This window comes from Phyllostomus hastatus, unplaced genomic scaffold (assembly GCF_019186645.2).
Source record: "Phyllostomus hastatus isolate PE091 unplaced genomic scaffold, TTU_PhHast_1.1 phas_scaffold_21, whole genome shotgun sequence".
Lineage (NCBI taxonomy): Eukaryota > Metazoa > Chordata > Mammalia > Chiroptera > Phyllostomidae > Phyllostomus > Phyllostomus hastatus.
In genome coordinates this window covers 33,907,478-33,919,483 of record NW_025334017.1, presented here as the reverse complement: position 1 = coordinate 33,919,483, position 12,006 = coordinate 33,907,478, and the positions used below count along the sequence as shown (strand labels likewise).

General features: G+C 44.1%; 1 non-coding gene across 1 annotated transcript; it reads right to left on the bottom strand.

The window, feature by feature from the left end:
- Positions 1-345: 345 nt before the first annotated feature.
- On the bottom strand, positions 346-509 carry LOC123833396. The gene has a single exon (XR_006788236.1). It is a non-coding gene; the product is annotated as a U1 spliceosomal RNA (small nuclear RNA).
- Positions 510-12,006: the final 11,497 nt, after the last annotated feature.

Below are 12,006 nucleotides of genomic sequence, written 5' to 3'. Positions count from 1 at the left end.
CCCTGCACAGCACCTCGGTTCTCTGAAAGCACCTTGCCACCCCGATCTCTTTTAGCCATCACCACAGTCATGACGAATACTATTGCCCCCTTCAAAACTGCTGGAGAACAGAGATGAAAAGATATAAATCACATCTCTACCCTCAGCCACTTAGTGGCTCAGCCTGGAGGTGCCATCGAGGTCAAGTGCAAGGGTACTGACTCAGAGGATGGCCTTTGACCCTATACAAGCCTGCATTTGAATCAAAAACCTTAATTAACTGTGTGACCTTGGACAAATGACTTTACCTTTCAGAGCCTCAGTTTTTACATGGGCAAGATGAGAACAATTAATTATTGTTTTCTTCAAGGGAGAGCAAGAACAAAGGCCCCCACTACCACAGGTTGTGCAGTCTAGTTTCCCACACGTGGGGACATCACAGGGGTCAGCACACCCAGAGTGCAATGGATAAGCCGTGCCCTGGGAAAACCACCTTCGCAATCATGGTCTCTCCCCAGCCAGGTAAGTATGAGGACAATTAGTTCTGGCTGCAATCAGCATCATGCCCAGAGGCAACGAGATGAGGTGTGTAAAGCACTGTGTAAATGGTTCAGCCCATAACGAGCACCCAATGAAATGGTAGCTTTAAAATAAATCAAGGCAGCGCAACACATCCTTCTCTCGGCTCTGCCAACCAGCCCTCAGCGAGCACTTTTCATGCAGCCTCCACGTCACCTTCGGATTCACGAGCTGACGCCGCACGTGTGCCAGTCAGTGTGCACAGAAACGAAATACAGGAACCAGACCCCAGTCCAGGAGAACACGTTCCTTCCCAAACCAGTAATTTCATGAACTTCTCATTTGCTTGTCATCGATAGTGCCCAAAGACCATATTTTTATATACATGTAGGGTTGTTTTTTTTTTTTTTTTCAGATCTGCACTTAAGCTATGCTAAGCAAGGATTTCAAAACAACATAAACTAATAGGTCTTTGCTCACTTAACACATGAGCTCTTACAGGTTTTGTGTAAATTGGGTTTTGCAAATCATCTCAAAGCTTCAAGGGAAACTTCCAATATAAAGAATCTTGGGAGTGAATCCTTTCAGAAAAGTCATGGATTGTTGCTAGATTGACCTAGTCTGTCTATGTTATCTTTTTTTTTCTTTTAATGTGTAGGTTTTCAGTATCCAGCCTAACTAAATTGGCACACTGGACTTGGGTGGAAGCCGGACTTCTTTCTCTGAGAGAATAACACGACAGACTCCAGAGGGTAGCTCGTATCCTAGCAGGAAAAAATTTGGTTTTCAATGGCAGATTCAAAGCTCAGGAAATTCAATTTCCACAATCTTGGGGAAGTGCCTATAGCATAATTTTTTTTACCAGAATGTGTTCGTAGAAATGGAGTCTACGCTGAGATTATAAACCATGGCCTGTAATGGTGCAAAGCCCTCAGACCTAGCACCCTGGACATAACCTACATGAGTAATTGACTCCTAAATTCCTCTCCGCATCTCAGCTCGCAATTGAAAAATACAGTGTGATTAGTGATAGTTCACGCTTTGATCGAACAACCCGTGAACTTGGTGCATCAGAGAAAGCCTCATGAAGAAACGGCAATGCTCTGATCTGCGCCATCGGCGGCCTGTGCAGCCACCTCGCTGAAAGGAGAAATGAAAGATGGGGCCTGACATTTACCAAGTGCCAGCAGGACGTGAAGGTGATGATGTGGAAATGGATAAGCTGAGCACACAGGCGGCGTGTATTCAAAGTATATGCTCCTCTAAGTGGCTTTTGTGGGTCAGTTAAACACAGTCAAGGCAATTGCCATTGAAAATAATCTTTTCCAGATCATATTCTTGCAGTGTTTTGCAGCCTGCTAAATTGGATCTTTTGTCTCAAGGCTTCTATAAGCAGGGCTAAATCCTTAAAGAAAAGATGAGGGGGGTGGGGCTTGATTATAGTGGTCTGGGTGGCTCAGAGAAGAGGTGAAGGAGGAAGCAGAATGTTCTCTAAACAGGGAAGGACCCCTCAGCATCCTATGGCACTGGACCACCCCCCTGGAAACCAGGGAAGCTCTTGCTATTGGAATAATGAGGCCCTGCCAGCCAGTGTCCTGTTGGAAATGGCTCACCACTCTGGTCACTGGCTGCCCTAGCAACTGCCTGGATCACATCCAAGGGCATTAGAACCAGGCAGTCCTGGTAGGTTGGGTCCTGATTCCTCTACTCACTGTGTGTGTGGCTTTGGGCGGGTTGTTTAACTTCTCAGGTCTCTGATTCTTAATCTGTCACACTGGGATCATGGCAGCAATGGGAAAAATGGATTTCTTGGAAGGGTGGGATCTGATCCAGTTACCAAAAGGAAATTGATAAGTGCTTGAACTAAAAACAGTCCTAACCTGTAAGACCATATAACTTGGTTGTGCAAGCAACACAGGTAATACTTGCACAGCCCGTGGCAAAGAACCTGGTGCAGAGACGGTTCTGCATGGCAGCAATGGGGAGAGATGTCACTCAAGCAGCATCAGGGGCCCTCTGGGGATCTGTCCCATGGAGATGTTCTTGGCATGACAATGAGAGAGAGCAACCACAGAGCACTCAGTATGTACCAGGCAGGCCATGTGCTCAGTGAGCTACCGAGAATGAACTCGTTTAATCCGCACAGTGCCCCTAGGAGGCGTGTGGAATTGTTATGACCATTTCACAGAGGAGGGAGATGCAGGGAGCAAGTGGTGACATGACTACCCCAGTTCAGTCTGCAAGTGACAGGCGGATGCGGGGCTCGTGCCTAGGCTGTCCGGCTCCAGAACCCTTGTACATCACCTTAACACTGTCCTGCAGCAGTCACATGCCACTAAGGAAATAAAAGAAAGTGACGTCCTTAAAAATGCGTGGGTGGTCACCAAAAAAAGTGTGGTCATTATATATGCCAGCTCATATAGATACATTCAGTATATATGAGTCAGTGTGTGTGTATTTATATACATGCACACATATGTATAGGTCAGCATATATCTATAATACATACATGCATATTATATATAAATACAAAATATTATGGTTATGGAAATAATCATACACGTCAAAACCATGTTCCTAGCCTGAAAGAACTTGCCCATGTCAACCAGCTGTCTCTCTGCACCATGGACAGTGATGGCTTCTTCAAATGGCAACCTGAAAATTAGCCAAGAAACAGCCGGAGTCATTTCTTACCAGCCCTAGGGGGTCATCGAGTACCAGCCACTGACATCACTGAAACCAGAACCGAGCAGTCGCTGTGAATGCCGCACGTTCTGACGCTCCCCATTTGATGCTCTCACGTTCTATACTGATCTGTGCATTCTGTAGCTGAGACGTCTGTGCCTCTCCCTTCTTCTCTGCTCAGCACCACTGGTGTTTGTTCAAGCCCTCATCAATTTCCTTTTGGATCAGTGGGTGAGATTCCAGCCCTTTCTCCCTGACAACATTCTTGCCCATACCTACCTCCAAGAAGTCCATTTTCCCCATTGTTATTGAAAAATCATCCTAAGACACATCTCTGACAATGTCGAATTTCTGCATAAAGACTCAGCACCCACAAAATGAAATGTAAACTCCTTACGAAGGTGAACAAATCCCTGTATGATCTGGCCTTTGCCTTTCTTCTCACTCCTCCAGGTGCCACCACACATGGGCAGGTGCTGTTTCTTCTGAGAGCAAAGCCCTCTCTTTCCCGCATTACCTCCCCCATAGCTTCCACCTCACATAGCTTTCATTTGGAATGCCCTACTCAATCATTAAGGCTCAGCGCAACCATCGCCTCCTCTAGGAAGTCTTCCATGATTCCCCCAGCAATAGTTAGCAGACTTCACTTCTGTGCCTATAATTGTCAAGTTGTAACTTCTCCCCTAACACATATATAAGCTCTTGTGGCCAGTACTGTGTGCCCACAATATATTGCCAGCCCCAGAGAAGTCTCTGGCTCAACCCTGGGAGCTCAGCAAGTATTTATATTATTACAGTCCTATCATATTGCAGTATAGTCATTTGTAGATGTGTCTGTTTCCTCCACAGGAAATGTGAGCCCAGGGGGCAAAGATAATCTCTTCTGTCTGTATCCCAGCACGTTTCATGGTGTCTGGCAAAAGTGAGCAGTTGGTGCTTGTTGAATGAATTAATGTCCAGGCAAGTAAGTGAATAAACCACATGGCCTTCCAGGACTTCCTTTCCTACCAGCACAGCCCAAAGTTGTGTTTAGTGGCAAGTGTGCCTACTCGCATGTCTACTGATAGTTAGCGAGAGCTAGCATGCCATTATCAAACCAACCAGATTCAAAGGGTCCAAAGGTGACTTGCTTGCATGTCTCATACATGTAAGTGAACATATTTATAGGTAAAATCCAAATTTGAATTTAGAAAAACAGTATCTTTTACCATCTGCCTATTCAGTTATGTTTCCTCGTCAAAGGAAAGTTGAAAGAGCTGTGATTTGATGTGTGGTCTACACAGGGTAGAAACCCCACTCCGTTGAGGGTTTGTAAGAGAAGTCATTTTTACGACTGTTCCTGGGAACTTTCCCATTTGTTATGCCATCTCCCTGTGAGCTGGGTGTTAGGCTCACCACTACTGTAAGCAAAGAAATAAAGGTACAGAGAGCTTCAAGTCAGAGAATGAACCCCTGGTGTAGCAGACCCTGCGTTCAATATTATTACTTCAGGGTGTCAGCAGACCAAATACCACAGCTCTGTCTCTCAAGCTCTGGGGTGATGGATGGTCTCATGAAAAATGTGCCCTGTAATGGGACCTCATCTCCATTAGGGACACTAAGGCACAGAGCTTTATACTTTAGTTTCTTAATGGTGAGCAAGAGACACCAAGTCTCAATTTATGTTCCTTTGATAACACAGTAAAGAAAACCCATCTTCGCAGCAAAAGGGCTGAGAGGTGGAAGGAACAGAGCCACCCCTCTGCTCTGAGCTCTGAGTCACTCGTCTGTTTCTCCAACAAAATGGGCTGAGTCTGGTCTCACCCCAGGCTCCACACCAGGTCTGGGAAACATGAAATGGTCTAAAATAGAGCGTGTGCTCTGGAGGACTCACAGACTATGAGTGAAGGTAGCTCAGATGAGAATCAAGTACAACATCACCTGGGGCATGTGATAGTGAGCAGGGAATCCAAAACCTGAGGGACAAAGGGAAGGGAGGGCCTTATATAAGTTTCCCGTTGTCGGCAGCCTTCAGAGAGCAAGACACTCCGCGGGCCTTCCCGAGGTTTACCCGTGAAGATAGGACGGCGAGAAGTTAGACACCACAGTTCATGCTAGCTCAGAAAACAAGCCAGCCAGAATGAGCCAGAAGACTTCACTGAGAATATTTTCTAGGAAACGGGGTTTTGTACCTGATGAACACATGCGATGACTGGAACAAATCGCCAGATCTGTTTTCCAGCATAGCTTCTCCAAATTACCTTTAGCGGGAGTCAGAGGATATGGGGGAGTGGGAAAAGGACTCACTGTGGTAGGAAACTTAGCTTTATTATCATATCAGCATCACAGTCTCAGCACAGTGTCACCCAGTGCGTCTCAGCCCTGACTGCAGGCTGGACTAATCTCAAGCCATTGTGGAAACTACTGACTCTCAGGCTGTGTCCAAACCATCTGAAGCAGACTCTCTGGAGCACAGGCATTAGCTACACTGTTCAGGTTCCCTGGGTGATTACAGTCCGCAGCCAGGGTCAGGAGCACACCTGTAATCCTCAGCTCCCAGACCCATCACGTCCAAACTGAGAGTCACAGCTGCTTGTTTCAGCAGCATCCGAGTGACTGTGAGGGACCAATGAAATAGCGTGCATGGAAATATGTGAAAAACTATAATGCTATATGGAAATGTAAGGCCACGTTCCCACATGAACCATCGATGTGCAGTAATCCTTTAAAAGTGTTTACTTCTTGCATTGCTGGTTAGTTTACCGCAGATCACATCCAAGCCAGGACCGCGTAAATTCCTCGGTGTAGAGTCAAAGGTACTTGCTTGTCAGCGGCCCACATCAGGTCAGCACTGAGACTGAGAAACCCACAGTAATGAGTATTTAGTTTGCTGAATTATGAAAACTATATATGCATCACACATACAGATGTCATAGAAACACAAAGTACAAATTGCAGCTAATGTGAAGTTTGGCTGCCCGAGGAAGAAGGAAGGGAGCTCATATTTATTGATTACCTTCTGTGAGCTAGGCTCTTTATGCACAGTACATATTTGAATGGGCAGACAAACCTACGATGGTATTTTTAAAACATTAACTTTGTGAAACATGAAGTTATGAAATCAGCTTAGTGGGTCGCCACCAGTACTTCTTAAAATGCACTGAACAAAAGAATAAAATATGCATCAACTGTAGTAATGAAACATATTTATGGGTTTTCATTGGGTTGTATGTGTGGTGTATGTGTTTATGTGGCATGCTGCATTGTGATGTAAGGTTCTCTTCCTTACTCCAGGCTACGGCCAAGTATTTGAAAGCTGCCACCCAAAGAGACGTTATTATGAAATCCAATTCCTAGATGAAAAACGGAGGCTCAGAGATCTTAAATAATCCACCCAAGGCCACAGAGCTGGTGGTGGCGGAACCCAGTTTATGAATCCACAACACTTCATCCTGGAGAAGGCAAGCTTTGTTGCGGAGAAGAGACAAACACGTGGTCATAATTATTATTTTTTAAAATAACACTAGTTGAATGACAGTCTTGCTTCCTAATTTTATTGGTGAGGCTGAACATTTTCCAGACTCACTGATTTATTAACTGTCATAACCCTAGCCACAGGTTGAACTCCGGCTATATTTTCTTTTCGCTTTCATCACTTCTGAGCTTGGTTGGGACTCCTAGGCTGTGGCTTTGTTTTGTTTTGATTTTCTTTGTTATTCCAGGCACACCATGTCACCGCAAGGAGCCACAGACGCCCTCCTGGGCTCCCCCCCCGCCCCCCCCAACCCGCCTTCCTGAGAGGTGCACTCGCCCTGAGGCTAGGCCCACCAGCCCAGGGCACACCTGACCGTGTCAGCCACCTTGGTGGCAGAGTGTCTGGGCGGACTGATTTCCAGGAGTGTTGCACCTGGACAAACAGGACTCGAACCCTTCAGCTCCAAGGGCAATATTGCTCTGCTGGATCATTTTACCGGCTACAGCCTGGGCCATCTCACAAAGAAACTCCTTCTCAGCTCAGCGTCTGTAAACCCCAAGGATGCTTCTCATTAGCAAGACAGGCCTCCGAGTGGTTTGAACAATTCTGAAATATCACTAAAGTGATAAGTTGAATGATTTGATGTGTTTTTCTTCTTGCGCCTCCTGTTTCTTCAAGACCCACAGGTTTGTTGTTCTGTTGTTTTTTCCCCCTGAAATTGATAGCATAGCCCTGATCTTCCCCAGAAATCCTTCTGCCCAATGAGAAATGATCAAGCAAAAGTGCCCAAACCACAAAGTTGCAGGGGAAAACCTCTGTGGACCACCCCACCCATACATACAGCCTACCACACTGAATCATGAAGAAATGGAAAATCTGAACAGACCATTTGCTAGTAAGGAAACGGAATCAATAATCAAAATCATCCCAACACACAAGAGCCCAAGGCCAGATGGCCTCACTAGTGAATTCTACCAAACAATCAAGTACGAATTAACATCAACCCTTCTCAAACTCTTGCGAAAAATGGAAGAGAAGGGAACACTTCAAACTCACTTAGTGAGGCCAGCATTACCTTGATATCAAAGCCAGAGAAGGACACCACAAGAAAACGATAGCCCGATATCTCCAATGAACAGAGATAGAAAAATTCTCAACAAAACTTTAGCCAGTGAAACTCAACAACATGCTAACGGAATTACATACCCCCACCAAGTGGGGTTTATCCCCGGGGTGCAAGGATGGATGGTTCAACATGTGAATCAATCAGTGTGATACATCATATTAACAGAATACAAGGTAAAAATCTGAATGACCACCTCTAGAGAGGCAGAGAAATCATTTGACAAAATTCTACATTCATTCATGATAAAAGCTCTTAATAGATAGGGGTATAGCAAGAAAGGACCTCAACATAATAAAGTCCATCTATGACAAACCCAGAGGTAATGTCACATGCAATGGGGGAAAGCTGAAAGGCTCTCCTCTGATTTCAGGAACAAGGGTGCCCACTCTCACCATTTTTATTCAGCATAGTACTGGAAGTCCCAGCCAGGGCAATTAGGCAAGAAAAAGAAACAAAGACATCCAAACTAGAAAGCAAGACATAAGTAAAGCTGTTTTTTATTTGTGGATGACATATTATATAGAGAGAATCAAAAGACTGCACCAACAAACTGTTGGAACTAATAAATAAATTCAGTAGTTACAGGATATATTTAAAAAATCAGTTGCAGTTCTCTATACCAATGACCAACTATCAGAAAAAGAAATTTAAAAAACAATTCCATTTACAATTGCATCAAAAAGAATACTTAGGAATAAATCTAACTAATGAAGTAAAATACCTGTACATTGAAAACAATTATGGAAGCATTGATGGAAGAAACTGAATGGCATAAATAAGTGAAAAGATATTCCATGCTCATGAATTAGAAGAATTAATATTGTTAAAATGCCCATATGACCTAAGACAGACTAAATACAGTCCCTTTCAAAATTTCAATGACATTTTCCACAGAAATAGAACAAACAATCCTAAAATTTGTATGGAACGACAAACTATGTTTGTCACTCAAATAAAATACTTAGAACTCAAATAAAATACTTAGAACTCAAAACATATTAAAGACTTGAAATTAAGACCTGAAGCCATAAAACTCCAAGAAGAACATATATACTGTAAGCCCCTTGATGCCAGTATTGGTGATGATTTGGATCTGACACCCAAAGCAAAGGCAACAAAAACAAAATTCAACAAGAGGGATAGCATCGAACTAAAAAGCTCCTGTGCAGCCTGGCTGGCGTAGCTCAGTGGATTGAGCACAGGCGGTGAACCAAAGCATTGTAGGTTCGATTCCCAGTCAGGGCACATGCCTGGGTTGTGGGCCATGTCCCTAGTGGGGGCCACATGAGAGGCAACCATATAGTGATGTTTCTCTCTCTCTCTTTCTCCCTTCCCCTCTCTAAAAATAAAGAAAATAAAATAAAAAAATAAAGCTTCTGTGCAGCCAAGGAAACCATCAACAAAATAAAAAGGCAACCTACCCAATGGGAGACAATATTTGCAGATTGTGTATCTGATGAGGGTTTACTATGTAAAATATGAAAAGAACTCACACAACAGTTGGCTCATAATAAGGGAAAGAGGTCAAAGACAAGCAACGTGTGATCTCACCTACATGTGGAATCTAATGAACAAAATAAACTAACCAAACAGAAACAGACTCATAGACACAGAGGATATTTTGATGTTTGTCATATGAGAGGGTGTTTGGGGGGATGGGTAAAAAAGAGAAGGGATTAAGATGCATAAGTTGCCAATTACAAAAATAATACACACAGATGTAAGGTATGGCACAGGGAATATAGTCAAATATATTGTAATAACTGTGTATGATGTCAGACAGGCACTAGGCTTATTGGGATGATTACTTCATAAGTTATATAAATGTCTAATCACTGTATTGTACACCTGAAACTAATATTGTATGTCAACTGTAATTGAAAAATAAAAAATTACTTTAAAAAGAAAGAAAAAAATCATTCTGCAAATTCCTTTAGTTTTCCTTCTGAATGTTACTCAAGATCGGTCATTTCCCTGGCTAGCAACAGTTTGAAAATGACAGGCATACCTTGGGGATATTGTGGGTTCGGTTCCAGACCACCACAACAAAGCAAGTATCACAGTAAAGTGAGTCATAATCTTTTTGCTGGTGGAGAGTCTTAAATCTTTTCCCTTGCGACAGCATGGATGGACCTGGAGATTATTATGCTGAGTGAAGTAAGACAGAGAGAGACAAATACCATATGATCTCACTTACATGTGGGAGCTAATGAACAAAATAAACTGACAGACAGAACAGAAACAGAGGCATGGACACACGGAAGAGAGTGACAGCTGTCAGAAGGGGAGGGTAGGGGAGAGAGGACTGGGTGAAAGAAGGTGAAGGGGTAGCCAAAGATCGTATATGTATGACCCACAGACACAACCGTGTGGCGGTGATATCCAGAGGGCAAGAGGGGCGGAGGCTGGGTGAAGGTGAGCAAGGTAGTGAGAAAGGGGGATATCTGTAATAAAGTTAAAAAGCAAAAAGAGAGTTATGCATATTGAATAGCAAAAAAGGCACTACATCTGTGAAGTGCAACAAAGTGAAGCACAATGGAACAAGGTAGGTCTGTGCATTCTTCTTAACAGAAAAAGAACCACAGCAATCCCAGATGCAACTCCCCACAGGTGACTTGTGCAGGTGATCAACAAAATGACACTGCATCCTACCAGCCTTGCCCTTGTGTGCTGAGCTGTAACAACGAACATGTGGAAGGACGGCTTAGCTGCATCTCTGGAGGGAGTCAGGCAGGGACAGAGTCCAAACCAGAGAGATCCCAGGCTTCCTCATCAAGGCCATACTTTCCTAGGGTGCATTAGACAATTTATGGATGACGCGGCTGCAGATCGAGGCTCTGACGGTTACCTGCCCAAGGTACAAGAAACTACCATGCAGAGATGAAGGTCGGTTCGTGTGAGTGTAGTTCTGGATGCCTGTGGAGCTGCCTATTTTCATTGTGTCTTTCTGGACCACCCTCCCCCACCCTTTTCCCTAGATTGCTGACCAGTCAACACAAGCTTTGTGAACACCCACAAAAATGGACAGAGAGAAATAAGGTGGTTATCACAATAGTACTTCCCAAACATCCACGGCATACAAACCACCTGGGATCCTGTTACAACACAGATCCCGAGTCATTATGTCCTGCACGGGCCCTGAGCCCTGTGTTTCTAACAAGCTCCCACGTGTTGCTGATGCCATTGGTCTGTGGACCACGCTAAGGAGCAAGGATCCATATCCTCAGGGCTGCGATTGAACTCCCTGAGATTAAATTCTGGCTCTGATGAAACTGGGGTTTTGCTTTCTGTCAGAGGGCTTGCATTGACCAGGTTGAGTAGAGATCTCGTGGTCAGCGAGCCCCTCTCCAGCAGATGGAACAACGACGGGTGGGGGGAGAGTAGCTTCCGTGAGTGAGCGTGAAGGGGCGAGAGAACGGGGTGTGTCACCGGGCCCTGTTGGAATCCCTGTGTCAGTGGCTCCAGAGCCCCGCCCACTGCTTCCCACGGGGCCTGGCCAGTCAAACTTCATCAGACGTCCAGAGCCCGTACCTTCCTCTCTTTGCTGAACCAACTAGAGTCGGATTCATATTTTTTATAACCAAAGATTCTGAACAATTAAAACTTGTCATGTAATAGCTAAGTAAATTATGATATGTCCCTACAGAAGAATTATGCAGCTGTCCAAAAGCATTATTTCAAAAAAGTATAATGGGATGAACAAATAATATAAGGTTAAGTGAAAATAGAAAAAAATACCAATATAAATACAAAATCTAAATTACATAAATTTTAAAGAATATTAAAAGTCAGCTGAAGAACATAAATATCAGTGAATGGTAGGCTGAATAATGGACTCCCAAATATGTCCATATTCTAATTTGCAAAATCTCTTAAAGTTACCATATATGACAAAAGGGACTTTGCCAACATGACCAAATGAAGGATTTGGGATAGTTGACTATGTGGGATTATCTGAGTCAGCCTCAGATAACCACATAGGGTCCTCCTAAGAGGAAGGCAGGAAGGTCAGAGGCAGAGGAGGTGATGTGATGAAAGAAACAAAATCGGACTGACAGCCTTTGAAGATGGAGGAGGAGGGTGACAGGCCAAGGAATGTGCTGTCTACAAGAGGTTTGAAGAGGCAAGGAAACAGGTTTTGTCCTCAGAGCCTCCAGAAGGGACCAGCCCTGCCAGCGTCTTGCTTGACCCAGTGGACTTGATTTTAGACTTCTGACCTCCAGACCTATAGGATAATAAATGT